This window comes from Dromaius novaehollandiae, chromosome 2 (genome assembly GCF_036370855.1).
Source record: "Dromaius novaehollandiae isolate bDroNov1 chromosome 2, bDroNov1.hap1, whole genome shotgun sequence".
NCBI classification, from domain to species: domain Eukaryota; kingdom Metazoa; phylum Chordata; class Aves; order Casuariiformes; family Dromaiidae; genus Dromaius; species Dromaius novaehollandiae.
In genome coordinates this window covers 143361626-143380088 of record NC_088099.1, presented here as the reverse complement: position 1 = coordinate 143380088, position 18463 = coordinate 143361626, and the positions used below count along the sequence as shown (strand labels likewise).

Here is an 18463-nt window from a genome sequence, read left to right as displayed (position 1 = left end):
CACAGCCCGGCAGCTCCTGGGGCGCACCTCACGGCCAGCGTGGGACACCAGCACTGGGGCTATCGTACATGGCTGAGCAGCACAGAGGCACTTCAGGCACAGTATTCACAGTGGCAAACCACAGGCGGTAGAAGTTCACTTCACAGTATAGTATCTCCTAACATTAAAGAAGTAAGGAAGTCACAAAGCTGTTTTGGAAAAGAAAAAAAAAAAAAAAAACAGAGAGAGATCCCATAACATTGGTACCTTGTCTCTCCAGCTGGCTGTCATTTGTGCTAGTGCTTTGGAAACACAAAAAAAGCAGGAGCTGTAGTTCTCAGTGAAGAACATCTGGAGATTAACAAATAACCACAAGGCAATGCAATCCCAGACAGATTCTCTCCATGGAAAACTTAATAGCATTAACTTTAATATAGATTTTTTTACTATGTAGCTTTCCTGGTGATGTGACTCTGATCTGAGCCCAGCAAGTTAAAAAGACTATTGACAGACCATTCAGCTACCAAACCTACTTACACTCTAATGCCTCCAATGCAGAGTATTTTTTTAATCATTTGGTCTTCAATTTCTCACCAGCATTAACACCAATAATAGAATAAGCTCTTGCTTAGTACAGAAGAACAATGTTATTTTTTGCAGGTCCTGTGTCTTCCTCTGCTGGAGCTGACAGACAAGGGCTGGTTTTGGCCCGGTGGCCAAACAAGCCACCAGTGAGGGCAGGGAGGAGACTGCCCCCAGCCGCGGCCACATCCAGCTTTCTGAGGAACAACGGAGAAGACTTGGTGCAGTCACCGTCAGCCACCAGCGCCTCTGAGGGCTGGTGGTCGCTTGGGCCAGCCGGCGGGAAGCCAGACTACGCTAACGCCCTCCAAAGCCCACAGGCGTACAGACCTGAGGTGCCAGAAGAGGAAAAGCAAGAATGAAATACCCGTGTGGCTCCAGCACAGTTCAGCAAGGAGTTGTGCCACCAGATGAATGACCAGCAGCTTGGGGAGGGAGCCCAGGGCAGCGTCAGGGACAGGGCTGGCGCGGAGGAGAGGCAGAGGAGGAGGATGAGCACCGGGGACCACCCCGAACACAAATGGTTCAAGTCCCAGGAGAGTGGCGCAGTTCTGGAAGTGGCTGATGCAGTCGAACTGGCTCTGGCACAGTCCTGGGTCAGATATGAGTTCAGACAAGGGGCAGGAGAGCAGCACCAAACTTGTTATACATTTATTTCAGCGGGAAGCTGGGACCAGTGCAAGAAAGCTGTCAGGGACAGATCACAAGTCTTTATTAGGCAAAGTCACAAGAGGTTTGTTAATGTATCTGCTGATTTGCAAGTGACTGTGCGTGGCAAGTCTTGGAGAGGCAACAGACCACTTCAAACAGCTCTAGCACATAACAGAGTCCCAAAGAAATCACATTTTTTATTTAAAGAAAATCTAGAATTTGATCACTGCATGGATTCCCCTAGATCTCCTTTACTCATAGCTAATGCTTAGAAAATAATGAGGAATACCCAGGAGACTGCTAATAAATGTTGACTGATAATAATCTTCCTTTTAGGGGTCATTCCCCTTTTCTGCTCTTCACCAGAAATTTCTTAGGTGAATTGGATCATTTTACAATTCTGAAGTCATTTCAGCAGATGCTCTGCTTCCCACTGCTGTGAATCCATCATGCTGTTCTGTGACCATAACCACTGCAAGAAAATAAACTTCAACAAAATCTCAGTGGAGAAGCGTTTGGAAGCTTTTAAGGAACAGCAATGCCTGTGGCAAAGCAGTCCATCCCCCTGCCATTGACAGATGGAGGTGAAATAAATTTTCTTCATCTTTTTTTTCTTTAGAGAACATGCTACTCCAACAAAAACCCACAGACCGAATCCCAAGTTTCTCACACAATTTCTGCCCTAACTCCCACCTAGCAAAATTCAGCCTGTGCTATCCACCTGCCAGGCCACGTGTGCCGGTGCCCTCCTTACAGCAAGCCTGTGGGCTCATTTCCCATATCGGTCTGGTCAGTCTTTCATGTCACCTTGCCCTCCAAAATTACTTCATTGCCAAAAGCAGTTCAAGGACAAAAAAACCAATCTGTTCTCACGAAAGCAGAAGATGATTTTATTAATGGGTATGTCATTTCAGCAACTCACTTAAGATCACGCAATTTGTGCAGCCCCGCTCTGTGGGAGAGCCAGTGGCACAGCTTCATCAGAGGAATTATCACCAGCCCCTTCTCCCCGAGCATCGGCCCCATTCAGCCAATTCCAAAAGCAGCTTTAAAGCAGTCGTGGGGACAACACTTCCTCCCACTGGCCCCTGCCAACAGTTGCTGTCTGGGAAGCCAGCTCTTCCCCGCTTTTGAAAGGTTTCTCTCTCTTCTGTTGTGTGAAAGACTTGAAAGCAAAGACAAGAGAAGGAAATGTGCCAGCACAGCACAGGCCAGGCCACATACAAAGAAAAGTGACTTTTTTCTTCTTCTTTTCAATCACAGTCACAGAGTTACTGTCAATAATAACAGGAGACATTTCAGGCAGAAATGTGATTTGTTAAAATTTACTAACATCTCCATGTGTAGCCTTTCATACATATTAATGGCTAATCCTTCTTGCAGTCTTACTATAGTCTTTATCTTTGCTGTATCTGGTAACAATACATTCTGCAGGCTAATTCTCTGCTGCCTGAAAAATACGTCTTTGTCAGTTATGAATCTACAACCTTTCAGTCTCTCTGAATATCTTCTTGCCTTTTGATACAAAGTGAACAGAAGCTTCTTTGTATTATATGTATATAATGTGTTTACTTTCAGCATATTCTTTCTTACTGCTTCCCTTTGCAAGATAAAAGCTTAGAGCCCCCTTGGGTTTCTTGATTCCCATCACTTATTTGCACTCTTTTCAAGCAGGCAAGTCTGCCCCCAGCCACGCAGAGCGATGGCCAGAGATTTCCCCCCCAGCCACCCGTCTCCCCAGCAGCACCTATAATTTAGACTCCAGAAGTGGTAGAAGTATTTCACATTTATTCCCTAAATAGGGCAAGCAGGGATAGTCCGCCCTTCCTTCGACTCTGCAGTAAACTACTTGAGTACATCTACTGAGAGCTAAAAATAGACCGCCCATGCCTCAGCTTCCTCCACTGAGTCACCAGTAGTTCTCTGACCAATCCCCAGTGGTTTAGCAGATGTTTGGGCTCCAGTTCAAAAGGTATGGGGAGTTTAACTGCAAGCCCTGGCTCGCTTGCAGATCGCGTCCATCGCCTTACAAGGGTGCACGCCTCACAAGAGGATGTGCAAGAGTCGTCGTGATGGTGGCACTGTTTGGGTGCCGGGGGGAAACCAAAACGGGCTTTACGTTACCTGCAGGGCAGGTAAGAAAGGCATCGCCTCTGTCCCTCGGAGTATCTTCGAGGAAGCAGAGCCTAAAGGGGGAGAAGGCTGCATGGTTTCGTGGAAGGGGAAGGCGGGGGTTTCCCCGGCTGCGGGGAATGCCTGTGTCCCGGGCTCAGCTCTGGGACTCCCGCTGGAGGGAATCCAGCTTCTGTGGGAAGCTGCTATAGCAAACACAGCGAACGCTCGCTAAAGAGCGAGGCGAACAGAGAGACCTTCAGCTCTGCTCTGGAGTTTGTCCCAGCACCGCTAAGGAGACAAGGTGAGCCGGGGAGGTGTCTGTCATCCCCACCCAAGCTGCTGGCTCTGGGAGCGCTCCCGAAGGGCAGGGTGCCTCCGGGCTCTGCCGTCGGGGACCGGCACTGCCCCGCAGGCTGCAGGCGCGCTGCCGAAGCAAAGCAAGGTCTCGGCCAGCTCTCCAACCTGGCGCCCCTCAGCTGACATGAACGAGGATGGCTCACGGATATGGCCAGGTCTGACAAAACAAGGTGTCTGCCCCACTCAGCCCCCCAGGAGCTGCCTTCCCCCAAGCCCCCCCGCACTGCAACAAGTGCTCTTGGCCTCAGCCCCTGGGCAGCAGCGTTACAGAGCCATGTCCAGACCAAGGCATTTCCAGAGCGTGCATAAAGCCAACGGGAGGCCCAAAGCAGGACTCTGCTTCCTTCTAAATAGCTGACAAACGGAGACACCACCAGCCCCCTGTCACGCGCTGAGCCGTGGACTGCCTTCCCGACACTTCTGCTGGGACTTGGAGTCTGGGAACTGGTCCAGGGGTTCACAAAGGGCCCTGGACCGTCACTAGGGCTGCACAGTTGCCATGCTCACATCATGTGTCCAGTAACCCTCTTTAAAGTAGAAGATAATTATATTTCTCTAATGAGACAGCATGCTTTACTGGCTCAAACAGAAGACCGGGAGACAAGACGCCTGGCTTCCTTTTCAGGATCAACCAAAATGAGTCATTTTCCCTGCTTTCTCCCAGCTTGAAAATGATTTTTTCTGTATTTGTTTATTTAAAGTCTGTTCTTTTTTTTGAATTAGAGAAGAATAAGTGTAGTTTTACTGAAGAAAAAAAATCTCATTTTAAATAGTCCATCCTGGATTCTGTTAACTTGAAAGCAAGAAGAAAAATGATTGTTATTGGGTAACTTTGTTACTAGCTGTTTCTCCTACACTGTTCAAAAAATCAGCTAACTGTAAGGTGTTATTTTTGGATGGAGTTACCATATGTAGAAAAAGTCTGAGCTCAGAAAATTGAAACTTGGTCTTTCATATGGCACGGCTTTACTGGGTTTAAAGCAGCACTTTGCAGCCCTGGCACTCACAGATGGCTGTCTCAGTCCACAGGCAGGCATCACAGGGGCGATACGCTTGGAAATGGCATGGAAACGCTTTTTACTGCAGGCACCAGGACAGCAGTCAGGATGAACTCACAGGATTAAAAGTCACGTAGGACCCTTTCTTTCTTTACAAGGCATTTAGACAGCTAATGCCCTTTTGAAATCCCAGAGGCAACCCCGTCACGTGGAAATCTGGCACCCAGTCAGACCACTAAGCCTCTGTTTTCAGTTCAGACCACCACATGCAAGGGGAGAGGAGGATTATTGGGAGATTTATCCTGGACCTCTAGCTCTAACGCAGCAAAACCTGACCACAAGAGGTGCAAAACCACAGCCGCTCCTGGCAGCCAGAGGTAGTCTGCTGTGAAATCCAGGGCAAAGCGGTGCCCTAAAGACTTTCTTCAGGAGGCTGGAGCAGGGCTCTGCCCCGCGGCAATGTCCCAGCCCGTCCTAGAGACCTGCTGCCCCAAGGCTACCCTCAACAATTCATTTTGATTTTTCCTCCACCTGCAGCCCAGCAGAGAGAAGCAGATGCTGCAAATATGCAGGATTTCCAAGGAAATCTGATTTCGCTTGAGTTCACCGCTTCTCTTGTCTGGCTCACTGCTTGTCTATTCAGTGGCCAACAGCAGTTGACTTATACACAGTATAATACACTTTCTCAGTTTCCTATCTGTACCAGCAACAGCCGTAGTAGGAGGTTCAAATAACTGTTTTTACAAGAACCACTTTCCGCAGAGCCCTTTGAAGGTCACGCTGATTATTTCCTCCAGAGCAAGCAAAGCACCATGTAATTACTGCAAATGTCACCTGGTGAAAAATCACTTCTAGTCAATCATCTCAGTCTGGAGATAACTGCTGCAGCTCTTAGCTACCACAACAAGTCAAACAGAAGTGATGAGGGGTCTGGCCTCTCTCCCATCAAGACTGTATATTCCTCCAAACATTGTAAAATTGGTTAAATAACGTTCATGAGAGCCCAGCTCTGAAACCCCCTGCTCGGACGTGCTCTGCATGCCAGTGGTTTATGTGGGAGCACAGAGCACCGGTCCTGCTCTATATCGTTTCCACGCTAGGCAAATCAGGTTGTGGTTTTTTAATGTGAGGTGCTTTAACACTCTGTAGCCTTGCTGTAGACTTTGTACACGCTTGTAGACTTTGTACACCTCTGAGCAACTGCAGCACCTGCAGCTCAGTGGCGACACCCAAAACTCACCTCCGCCGGAGGGCAAAGCAGCCGAAACGCGGCTCTCCCTGCTCCCCGGCCGCAGCACGCTCGCGGTGCCCCACCGCCGGCGTCACCACCTCGCTGAAGGTCCCGCGCTCCGCCAGCTTCCCGGTGCCTTGGGGCCCGGCTCAGGACGGGCTGCTGAAGATACCGTCGTGTTCAGCCAGCGCGGGGTGGGACCCCACGTCCTGGGGTCACTGTGCAAAACTTCTTCACGTTATCACAACCCTGCCTATGCCATCAGAAGCAGGTAATATATAGCATTAATGATATTTATGGTGCTTAACAGTTTTCACTGTAGAACTCTGCTTCTGTTTAATCATGATTTTGTGTTGCTTGACCCTTAGAGGTGAAATGTTCCACATTTAGTTAACGCCCAAAAGAGGTGTGTTTGCTTTTTTAAAAAAACTTAAGAGCAAAGCTGTCTCAGTGTTATTGACTGCAAACAATATATTTAATATACAGGTGGCATCCAAGCACATCAGAAAAAAAAACATTAAAAATCTGGCTATTTGTTCCTATCTTTGCATGATAAACAATTACATTTCAGTGGGAATATGTGATATTAAAATTAATTTTATTGAAAATGAGCACTCAGCCAACCTTAGTGATAAGCAGCAATATAAAAACCTCAATAGGAATGTATCCTAGTTCCAAGGGAAAATGACTGGATGTGATAGATATATGGTGCTAGCCATATTTAATACAGGAGATCTTGCATACATGTGCAACAGTCCAGCATGTATCAGGACTGAAATGCACAGCACATACATGGCGCAAATTAGCCTGCTGATGTATATGTCTTGTCAGAAATATTGCTAAAAGTAAAAAGGACACACAGAAAATATTTGTAGCATCATAAGGTGCCAAAAGGTTGAAGAAAAAACCTTCGAAGATTTCACAGGATGAAATAGAGAAAAGACCAATGGTCGTGTACTGTGACACTCAACTAATGGTGCAAATGCCAGAAAGGATTGCATTCGTAATTCATATGCACCAAGTTAACAAGTACAACAGGTATTTCCCCAGTTTTTATTTCAGTATTAGCAGCTGCTGTCTATGCAAAAATAATGAAGTTCTCTTTTGTCAGCGCTTCAAGTGAAGCTGACACAAGGAAGTAATATCCTTCCACAGTAGTACCAGAGGAAATTAATTCATACAGATTTTCTCTCTAGAAATCTACACAATATTCTGGTCCATTTATTGAAGATGTCAAGGAAAACAGCATTCGCAGATGCTTGGAAAATACAGTGCCAAGAACCAATCTCACACAGCAGTATAACATCAGAAATAAATACTTTGGTACCCACATGATAACTCAGACAGACAGATGCTCTTTGCAAATTGCTCTAATACAAACTTCAATCATTTCAAAAGCGATCAGAGAACAGAAGCATGTATATTAAAGAAAAGCCATCCACAGGATGGCTAGATGGCCATGGAAATTCCTTTGTCAGAGCATAACATATAGGAAATGAACATATAGGAAAAGAACTAAGGTATTTTACTTACAGAATAAATGTGCAGTCCTTACAGATCAGCTTCTATGAAGTTACACAGACTGTGACCTATTTTGTTACTGTGACCAACAGATCTGTCATAAACTATGTTATGACATAAAAAATCATTAAAGGAGTTCTCTGATATATTCTAGCTGGCAAAGATAAATCAATGGAGCAAGGTTTTAACATGAAGTTAAATCCAGACTGGCCTAGACCTTTCTTTTTCACAGATCAATATTTACATTACTTGTCAAATGCCAACAGGTTTCACATGCTGGATCCCTAACCGCATGGAGCTGAAACGCAGTGGGAGACCTTGCTCTGACACTAGGCACACATGAAAAGTATTTCTAATGCTCTCTGCCATTTTCTATTTTTACCCTATTTCCCGTGGCATAAAAAATGAAAGAACCATGCCTGTGAGAGCCTGCAACCTGCCACACATGGCTGCAAAGAGTCTGGCTAGGACGTAGGCCCTCCCGTGGAGGATGCTCTGGCAACCCTTAATATAGGTTCCTCCTGGAGAGAAGAATCAGCCTCATCCCTGTTTATTCACATCAGCAAACAATTTCAGAAGACTTTCTACATTTCTGTTCCAACCCTAGACCTGTTTTGGGAAGTAGCTGTGCAAAGCGGGCATTCTGCAATACTTCCAGAAGCACCTTTTGGCACCAGCTGCTGGTGTGACCTAAATGTGGTGTTGCATTTCCACGACTACTTGGTGCCACTTGGCCCTACATAAGGTTTGGAGCCCTGTCCAGGCTCGGGATGCCCAGCCCCATGCCCTGCCCACACAGCAGGCGCTGATGAGGGTGCTGGCAGGGCTGTATCCAGCCGTCCAGCAGAGAAAGGAGGGAAGGAGGTGGAGGTGCACCACGGCTGCAGGTGGGGCAGATGGCCGGGAGCACGCCTGGCTGGGACTACTGGCCTGCAGCTCCCCTCATGCACCACCACTCCCTGCTCACCATTCAGCCGGGGGCCACATGTAGTGTTTCTTCGAACTGTAGCAAGAAATCAGGAAAGATGAGATGAGGCCAATGGCATGGTAAAGCAAGAAAGAGATGTTTTAGCTATGGCACTGTTGTCCTTTTCTAGCCAGAAGTACTTTGTTCAGAGCTAGAAGACACTGACTTACCTTTTACCTGTGGTCATATAGTATCATTTATTGTCATGCTTCAGTCTTCACGATGACATAGGCACGTTCAGCACACATAGGGCTTTCTGGATCTCAATGCATAAAATGTTGATTATTGTGACAGCTCCCAGTGCTCAAGCCTACTAGGCTTTTTAAGCATTAAGATGTTTGTGTTATCTAACTAAATCAGCTTTGTTAAGCTCTGCATACAACCAACTAGCATCAAGAGGCAGAAAATTAAGGTAATGAATATGTTTTATTAAATCAGCAAAAATGCCAAATCTCAGTGTATGTAATTTCCAGAATTTATCAGCTTAACATATCGGCCTTATGCAATGGAACTTCTCTATCAGATATCAGTAAAAATATATATGTTTATACAAATGATTTTTGACTGCCTAAAGGGAATTCTGTTCTGCATCTGTTCTTTTGTCCTGGAAGCAGTGGGACTGCCATGTGTCCAATTGCTCATGGGAGAAAGCTCTTCAGAAACCCTGCCTGGCTTTGGTAGTAGGAGAAGGTGGCAGTGGGGGAGATGCTCACAGACTTTCTCCCTGTCTCTCCCAGAGTCGCTTCCCATACCTCTGTGTTAACCTTCTAGTGAAGACAGCTCTGCAGCTCTGCTATTGCTGGCCATCCTCCTGGGAAAGGGAGGTTCACAAAGACATGATTGCCAGGGTGGGTACATGACCCTGGCCCCTGCGCACCCCATGCAAGCTGCTGGGCTGAAGGTGAGCCTGCCTGTCGGCAGCCGCAGAGCACATCTGGAGGTGCCTGCGGGAACTCCCCACTTCCAGCTATCGACCCTCATAGGCAGGAAGAAAGACTCTTTGGTTTTCTTCTCATTAAATTTGGGGGCTGAAGGGACGGCTGAAAACTTCATATTCCTCCCTGCTTATGTCTGAAGAGTGAAAAAAACCTCATAAACTTCTTTCCTCCACAGAAGAAGGGAAGGCTGGAAAGCTGCTGACCCCAGCCACCAGTCCTGAGAGGGTTTAGGGTCACCATATGTTCCTAAGACATATGGAAAAGCATTGATAGATAGCTCTGGAGTGACTTCCCCATCCGTGGGGGAAAAGCCTGAGGATTCCCAAAATGTTCCTGCCTGGCATGAGGGATGTGGAGGGGAGAAGAGCTGAGCTGCAAGTTGTGGTTGTCCGCTTACTAGGAAGGGGCAAGGTCCCGGAGGGCACAGTGGGAAGATGCACACTACCCTTCCTGCAAGAGCTGGAGCAGGGAAGGGAACCGGCTCTGTGAGCCCGGCTGCAGCATGGTGGGTGCCACCAGGGCACACGCACACTATTTTTAGATCAAAGGAAACCAGAGAGCTGACGATTATCAGATTGAAGGCTCCGTCATCACCCCTGTGCTCTGCACCTTCAACACAACAATACACTAGACTGCTTGAAATTATGAGAATTTAACAGGGTCCTTGAGGATTTCAACATTTGTCTGTAAAGTATTTGGCAAGTCATGAACCAGCAACATAATTCTCTTAATGTGTCCCAGAGCACTGATGAGATACATCCTTAGCATCTTTTCTTATTTTTGAGGCATCATCCAGTACTTGGTCACATCAACCTCTACTATATTTCCAATTTCTGCTTAAATAAAAAGACTACTATTTCAGCTGATTTGTTTTCTTTAGGATGCAGTTTTTCCAAAATGATATTCTGATACTGATCTTCCTGCTGAAATGGGGTTGCTGTGCATGCTAAGTTGCCCAAAACAAAATAGTGCCTAACTGATAAATTACATGTTTTCAAATAAATGTCTCAACAATACCTAAGCTAGTGTAAAGTGTTTGTTTCTGACTGGCTAGCATTTTGTCTTTATTAGCAATATGATGACCATGTAACTAAAGAAATATTCCACTGAAGGTCACAGTCATGAAACGTCTCAATATAGGACCTATTGTACATTACTCTGGCAGATGCAATAAATCTCGTTAAAGTGCTTCAGAGCTCTACAATACTTTAAAATCGCCAGGAGCCAGCTACCAGTTGCTATTGCACTCTTTAGTCTTTTCTGTCCTTAAAAAGACAGAAGCCTAAAGTTATCATCAAACGTAGAATCTGATTTTCATCCCAGCCTTTATCTGGCCTCCTTATATATGTCCTTTTTTCAGATTAGTTTTTTTATGTTACTCAATGGGATTTAAATCCCACAGCTGCAAATTCCCACTGTCACCCACAAATCAGACAGTCAGATGACTACCTAAATTCTGCCCACAATTATTTACAACCGCATGTTATAAAAAATGGTTCTTAAAAGTATGTATTTTTGTGAGAATAAGCATTTCTCCCAGATCATCTCAGGTTTAGTTAAAGCTGAGTTATTTGTTCTGAGATCACAGGTATAAAGACTTCATCTAGTCAGCAACCAGTTCATCATTTATATGCTTTCAATTTCTTTTCATATAGAAGTGATCAATCTATAAGGTGGAAATAAAAGGCATCCAATGCAAGCAGCTGAGAAAAATGCAAAACTACAAGGTCATTTTCCCCTTTGCCTTCTCTTTTACACCACACCACAGGTTGGACTTCCTCTACGCTGCAAATGAGCAAATGCTCCCTCTCCCCACCTTGTCCCTCGGTCACCTGCGCTGCATCTTTTATGTTGGCCAACCCTTGGTTTTAAGGGTATTTCCGGAAAGACTTACAATTGTATTAGTGGTAAAAATCACCCAGTAAGTATGTATTTCAGTTCCTCAGCCATACAGTTTGATAAAGCTCTGACCGATGTAGTGCTAAGCTTCCCAAGCTGAGACTTGTATAGCCCCTCTGGGGTCAAAAGGGAGAAGTTTAAAAAGCCTGTGACAGGATTTGGGAAGTCAAGAGAGACCCACATAAGTAAATTATGCTAGTAGTCACCCACTAGCAGAAGTGGTCTCAGACCCGAGCAAAATACAAAAGAGGAACTGGGTTTTGTCAAACCCAGCAACCACTCCTGTGATCTGCACAGAAGGAGGAGGCCTCTTTGGAGAGCTTTCACAGGAGCTTTTGTTGCATCTTGGCCCTGGAGCTGCAGTCACTGAAATGGCACAAGTGTGTTGTACCGGCACACCAGGAGTTGTCCGATTACTTCTGCAGAAGGGTTTCACCTCGGCTTCACAGTTTCACCACCAGAACTTCTGCAGTTTCCCTTCTGAACAGCCAATTCCTGAATTGGCTGAACCAGTTCCTGGGAAATGGGCTTACACACTGCCGAAAGGGGATCGGATAGACTCAGATATTGGCACTGCCCCAAGGCTTGGGGGGATCCTGTTTGCTGCAGAGAAGAGCAAGGCAGAGGCAGAAGGACAGCAGAAAGCCCCGGCTGGCCCTCGGAGGAGGGCTGGGGAGGGGCTGCAGCCACCGGGTTCATTACTTCGCTCCGCTTTGCAGCAGCAGCTGTGCTTTTTTTGTCATTCTGCGAATGTGGTAGTGATCGAAACCTCCTCCAGCCACAGGCAGGCACCGTTAATAGCACATTCAGGTTGAGAATGATGCCATGAGAACCCAAAAGTGAAACGATTTAGAAACTGATTAAAAGGAAAGGTTGCGACAATTGCTCCAATTCCAGAGCCAGAGTTGCATGACGCTCACCCAGTCCACGAATGGCATGGACGGTACACAAAAGCTAAATTGCACTTGGAAAGTGATTTTGTTTTTGACAATCAGCAGTGTTATTAAATCACCGTCAAGGAATTTATGATCTTCTTTATTTTTTACCATTTGCTAATTACTGTTGGAGAGGGTCACCATGTCGCAAAGTGCAAGCGAGCAGCGGGGGCTACAGCAGGTGTGTGATACACTGGGGAATGGGACTAGGTGTCTCAGCTCTAAAGGCTGCAGTCAGCACTGGAAAAACTGGTAGGACTGTACCAGGTGATCTCCAGGACCTCTGAAAAGAATGAATTCATCAGGAAATTCATCTATGCCAACAGGTTAGTATACAGGAGTAGAAACAAGTTAGAGAAGTATAAACAAGTTAGAGAAGTATAAACAAGTCAGTCAAAAAAGGAAAAAAATATGAATATGTTTTAATTAATATAATCTAATCCTATTTTCCCTTAAATACAGTCTTTCAGCAGGAACCCCTTCCTAGCTGCACTTACCTGCACTGCATATTCTGTAATTTAACACGCAGCTTTAGAGAACGTTGCAAACCATCTACCTTGTCCGTGCAACACAGCTTGTTACCTTCTTTTTTTGTAAGCGCAGATACACTTTCCTCTGGCATTCATTCCTAGCACAAGGTAGAAGAGAGGGCTACTGCACGCCCTCACTGCCAGTAATACAGTAATTCAGTAAACGAGGAACGCATGAATGAGCAAGGCTCTGTCTGAGAGCGCAGCCTACGAAGCTGACAGGCGATCAAAAAGAAATGGCGAGGAAGGCGAGAACAGGCTGTGTGGAGAATGAGCCATTCAGCATGCTAATGCGCTGTCCTTCTGGGGAGAAAGACCTGCTTTTTCCCCAGCTGGATTTAAGCATCCTTATACACAGTGGAAGAAGCAATCAGTGGCACGTTCAGGGCTATGCGTGTCCACTCAGAGAAAGAAGACATCAATTTTCAATGCCTTATCTTTTCAGTACCCCTTGGTGCCACCAGCATCTTTATCTTTGCCACTTTCTGGTGTTGGGCACTTGGGCTCGCACTTTGAGGACAGCTGATCACCACCGCTGCCAGATCTGCTTGTGTCTCTGACTGGATGCAATACTGAAGTTTTCCAAATTCTGACACAAAGAAATGCAGCTGGGTTGTAGTCCCAGAGAAACAGGAAAGGAAAAAGGACACAGAAAAGCTTATTGCTAAACTACTATTCATGCTGGCAGGCTTTGCAGTATATTTGGATAATGGTATTTTTAATCCGTACTATGAAATACCTATCTCCTGCTCTATTCCACAAACCTAGTACTGCTGTGTCTGATGGCACACATTGCCTGAGCCCATATGAAGCGGAGTCAATATGAAATTGCACGCACTGGCACAGGGTAGACGGTCCCCTGTTCGTAACAGGCACGCGTGGCTGGGGCTGCCAGGAGCCTGCGGGCGCAGACGTCCCCTGCTCTGCTCGGCGAAGGCAGGCGTCGCGTGTGGTTATCTGCCCGGGCAGCCGTGACCGGGGCAGCGTCCGCAAGGGAGAGCCACCTTCTGTTTCCCCCTTTGCAGGGCGAAATGCGTATGTCCTTGGGCGGGAAGGGCAGGATGAGAAGAGGAATATTTTTTTCTGCCAGTTCTGGGAAGAAAATCATTGCACTGCCCCGGGCCTGTTAGCCCCGGTGTCGCCCTAGACCTGACCTGGACTTGCTGTGGGTTGTCCCTCCACCAGGATCAGCGCCCTGTTCAGCTCTTCCACCTGGTGCTGCCTTGTGGCAGGAGGAGGGAAGGAAAAGCCATTTCCTCTCCTTAGTTTCAGGGCACTGTGAGCGCCCTGGGTAGCTCACCGCCGTCAGTGCAGGGGGGCTGCTCGGCCCCAGGAGTTACAGGGGTGTCCACCACGCTCAGGAAGCCTCAGCTCCTTCGGCTTCTGGGAGGGGAGAGGCTGCACAAGCCTGTCCTCGTCCGAGCCATTTCCCTGGGGCAGGCAGAAGGCTGTTCCCTGACGCACGGTGGGACGGGAGCGACGGGAGCCTGCTCCAGGAGCCGGGGTGCAGGAGCTGCTCAGAGGTAACCTTTCCCGCATTTCCCAGATGGGCAGCCCACCTGAATGATCCTGTCGCCTTGTTCCTGTAAATGACTAAATCATTTTGGCTGACATTTTCCAGAGTTAATCAGCCTTAGGCAGACACCTGGTATGTAAAACTTTGGCCCAAGGAGTTTGGAATTGGCAAGGTTGAAAGAAACAGAAGCAGAGCTGCTTTAATGGAAAGTGTTAGGCAACCTTAGCACCACACAGCACTACAGCCCTGCTGCTCACTGCTCCGGTTTCTGAACTCACAAGTCAGGCAAGCATTTAGCTGTGTTTCTAAACAGCCTCAGAGATTACTGATACGGAGCTGTCAGTTTTGCCTTAGGAATAGAGTAGGTTACTCTCATTTCGCAGTGTGCATCTCTCTGGAGCTACAAGAAGGAATACAGTGCAATTACAGAGATCCTTATCCAGTTTACTCTCTGGCTAGGCTTTTTTGTCTTATTAAAACTGCTGAATGTAAAACCCAGGTTTTCTGTTCTCTGGGTCATCGTCGTATCCATTGAACCCAAAGGCAAAAGACAGACGCCTCAACTTCTGCTTTTCCCCAGGGGCTTAGTTAGGGTTCAGCTGCCCAAAGAATAGCAGCAAGACTTAAGGCGGGAGAGAGTGCCCATCTCCCCCAAATGCGAGGTGAGCCGAAAGGGAGCCCCCCGGAGCCCCTGCGGACCCAGCGGGGAAGGGTTTGCTGACGGATGCAGTCCCAGAAAGCAGGAGGCTGTCTGGAGCTTCGGTGCCTAAGCCTCAGCCTTGCCGGGATGTAAGCAGTCTGGATCTCATCCACAAGCATCTAAGTATCAAGTGCTACAGTTTCTAGGCTGATCTAGGACATTTCGGGAAGATGAAATAGTGCAAGTCCTCATTTGACATAAGTGGGTACCAGTTCTGTAGTAGTCACATAGATTTAGTCCAGATATAAGGCCTGGCTGATTTTATTGACACCCACTAGAGACTGAAGTGAATGCTGCTAAATAAGCTTAAGAAAAATCAGACCTAGGCTTCTGTCATTCATCCCTGCAGCCTACAGCAAGTTCAGAGAGAGTGCAGGCGTTGTTAGACTGCAGCAGCCATGCTGCAAAACGTGCAAGAAAAAAGCCACAGAGATCAAATCCTTTAGCTCTCTGCCTTGCACAGATGCTGGGTTTTAGTGCGCCCTTTAAAGCACCCATCCACTGTGAAATCATCCACCAAAGAAATCCACTCTGAGCTCTCAGATGCCACTGTAGGGTGCTGAGCTCTTCCTGAACACCCGTACCCGTTACAGACAGTGAGAAGTGATGGCATTCGGTACAGTGAAAGAAGGCTCCTGAAGTAGTGCTTATTCACAAATAAAATCAAATTGCCTGGACAGCTCATTGGGGATAACGTATCTGAGAAAAGACACACGTGTAAGGTGAGTTCCCACCTACCAGGTGCCCTTCGAGATGGACTGGCTGCCTCTCTCCATAAAAGCCCTCTCAGAAACGGAGGGAGGAGTGCTCATATTCTGCTGGATGTTTCACAGACTCCAAAGGAGGGAAGCACAGCTCTGGCTTCTACAAATGGACATTGCAAAGAAGAAAAATATGCTGCTGGATCATGTGGGCCTTGTAAGCCTGAGAACAGAGTTTGCATTCCTAAAATATTTTCAGTTTTAACAACCCTTTGGAGTACGATTGAATTGAACTCCCTGTAGCAAAGACATGCCAACTATCACCTTGGGGTTTCAAATTTGTTAAGCCCCATTCTTTCAAATTAGATTACTACCCAAAAAAAGGTCAAGAATCCTCTTAACAGATGGTTTCACAAGAGAAAATGTAAACAAATTCTGCAATCCAATATGAAGTGATACTAATGTCCAGGCACTGCCAATATTTCACTCCCTATGTAAAAAGTAGTGGGCTGATTTTATCTGCAAAGGAAGTCAAATGAGCTGATACAAATTAAGGCTGTTTAAAGAAACAGGAAGCCTACCATCATATCTACACTTGCAGTCTAGACTAAGCCCAATCTTTTAACCATTTAGGATCCTGGCAATAAAATACCAGTAGAATAATAAACTGATATATAAAAACTTAAACAAATGACAGCAGTTCTAACACAATGAAATAATGCTCTCACAACCAAGAACATTCAGATACTAAAACCAAAACCAATTTCTCTACTGAATTTTCATCGTAGATGAAGATAGAGGCTTCCTTTACACCACATACCTATTCTGCAACTAAGGTAAGGGCATGGACCACAACTCCACTGAAGGAAGTTCGGCTCAGGAGAGAGAGCGTTAGGCCGGGATACAGGAGAGAGAAAGTCTCCCTAACATCTGTGTGATCCTGAATAAAGTCTACTTATTTTCTCCTCTCTTTGGCCGGTCTGTCCCTAGCCTGCAGGGAATGGCCTGGCTATAGCTATAGCTATTGTACAGCATGATCGAGTTCTGATGTGATCAAGCAGTTGTTCAAGAGTTAATCAATTATTTATCACATACTGATTAAATCAATTATTCAGATCAAACAACTATCCTGCAATATCCTGAGTATCTTCAGCGTTATTTGACAGAAAGCGAAGGCATTCGGGAGCCTGCACTATCGGATCCTGACAGGAGGAAACAGCTGTCATGAAAACGTCCTGTCTCACACGAAAGCTGCTGAACGCTGAACTGGTACATCCAGAGAAAATTGCACCAACCTTTCATGGCATGTTCCCACTTTCCTCAGGGTCTGGGGCACTGCGGTCTGGAAAAGAGAGTTGTTCGGAGCCTACAGAGATTTTGCAGAAGCCGAAGAGGCGGCTCAGCCACTGCAGACCTCCTTGCTGCACTGATGACTCTCTCTGCACCTTGCTGCTGGGAGGCAGCTCCAGGTCAGGCTCCCGGTGCTGAGCTGTTATTCTAAACAAACACGGTGATTTCCACCTTCGTTTGGCATATGACATGCAGGACATAGGTGATTTTGCAGAAATATGTAAGAACAAGGCAAAGCAATTCAACACCACAGGCAGGCCGCAGCAACAGCCAGCCGTGGCACGGTGTGATATGGGCAACATCCAGAGTTCACAAATAATTCACAGCGCTGAGCTCCATGACAGATGCTTAATCTAGCCATGTATAGGAAATTCAGACTCTGCTGCTCGGGGTTATATCTAACTTTGCTTATGAAAGGTGCCAAGGCCGTGCTTGAGGACTACCCCAGCGTGTGCAAGGGATGTGCAGACTGGGGCTGATCCTGCAATCTCGAAGCTGTGCCACCAAAAGCAAATGAGCAGCCCCAGGCCCTACACAGGCTTTGCTCTGCCAGATCCAAGAGGGCATTAAAAAAACAACAAACAAAAAGCCCTACCAAGGATTAAGCTCTTCCCATATAAAAAGAGAAATACTTTTTCGCCCCTCAGGCCAGCACTGTGCAAAGGCTCTGTCGTCTGGTATTTATCATTGCGCACACTGAGCAGTGGGTAAGTGGGAATAAAGGCAGCACAGTGACCTAGATGGAAACTGCTATAACAAAATACAAGCTTTACCCCGCCGCGGGAGCAGCTCTGCAGGTGAACGGCACGCAGGGCACCCTTTGCTGTGCAAGTGAGGATGGTGAACAGGGGCTGGCACGGGCCTTGCGGGAGCAGAGCGGAGGCCAGTCATGCCCCGCTTGGCAGGTGGATGAGAGAAGCCCTAGACAAACCTAGAAACAGAGAGGCATGTTTGTATTTTTTCGATGTCTCCCATATATTTGCACAGTCAAAGCCTGTCAAAATTCTTCACGTTCATTAACTGTTCCACCTCTGCCTGCTTTGAGAATGGTCAGAAGACGAGCACACACCCTCCTAACTTGGAGTAAATCTGTACCTGTGATGCAGAGATGCTATCCAAAATGCAGCCCTCAAGTGCACCTTCTGCAGCTCTCCCAGCCAACCCAAGTGCCCAGCTCATGGCACACCCTCGCTCCAGCCACACAGCCAGGAAAGCAGGGCTGGGCATGCCTGCGAGCCATGGTGAACACGCGTGTGATCGCGGAGCAGCGTTCCCCCAAAACACATGGGAAGGGGCCCCGGGGCAGGATGCTGCCAAGTGTGGGGCTTGGCAAGCATCACACCGCTGCCCTCTCCTCCCGCAGCATCTCACATCCCACGGATGCTCAGGGCCGGTAGGAAACTGCGGCACTGCTCTGCGAAACCCGAGAGCCAGATGCAGTGTGGGGGTGAGGGCACCTGCGCGAGATCCCCCGCCACCCACAGCTCCCATCC

The 18463-nt window shown here is 47.1% G+C and overlaps 1 long non-coding RNA gene across 1 annotated transcript; it reads left to right on the top strand.

The window, feature by feature from the left end:
* The first annotated feature begins 3197 nt into the window (after positions 1-3197).
* On the top strand, positions 3198-10360 carry LOC112994924 (uncharacterized). The gene is made up of 2 exons (XR_003262053.2): positions 3198-6184; positions 9139-10360. It is a non-coding gene; the product is annotated as an uncharacterized LOC112994924 (long non-coding RNA).
* The last annotated feature ends 8103 nt before the right edge of the window (positions 10361-18463 follow it).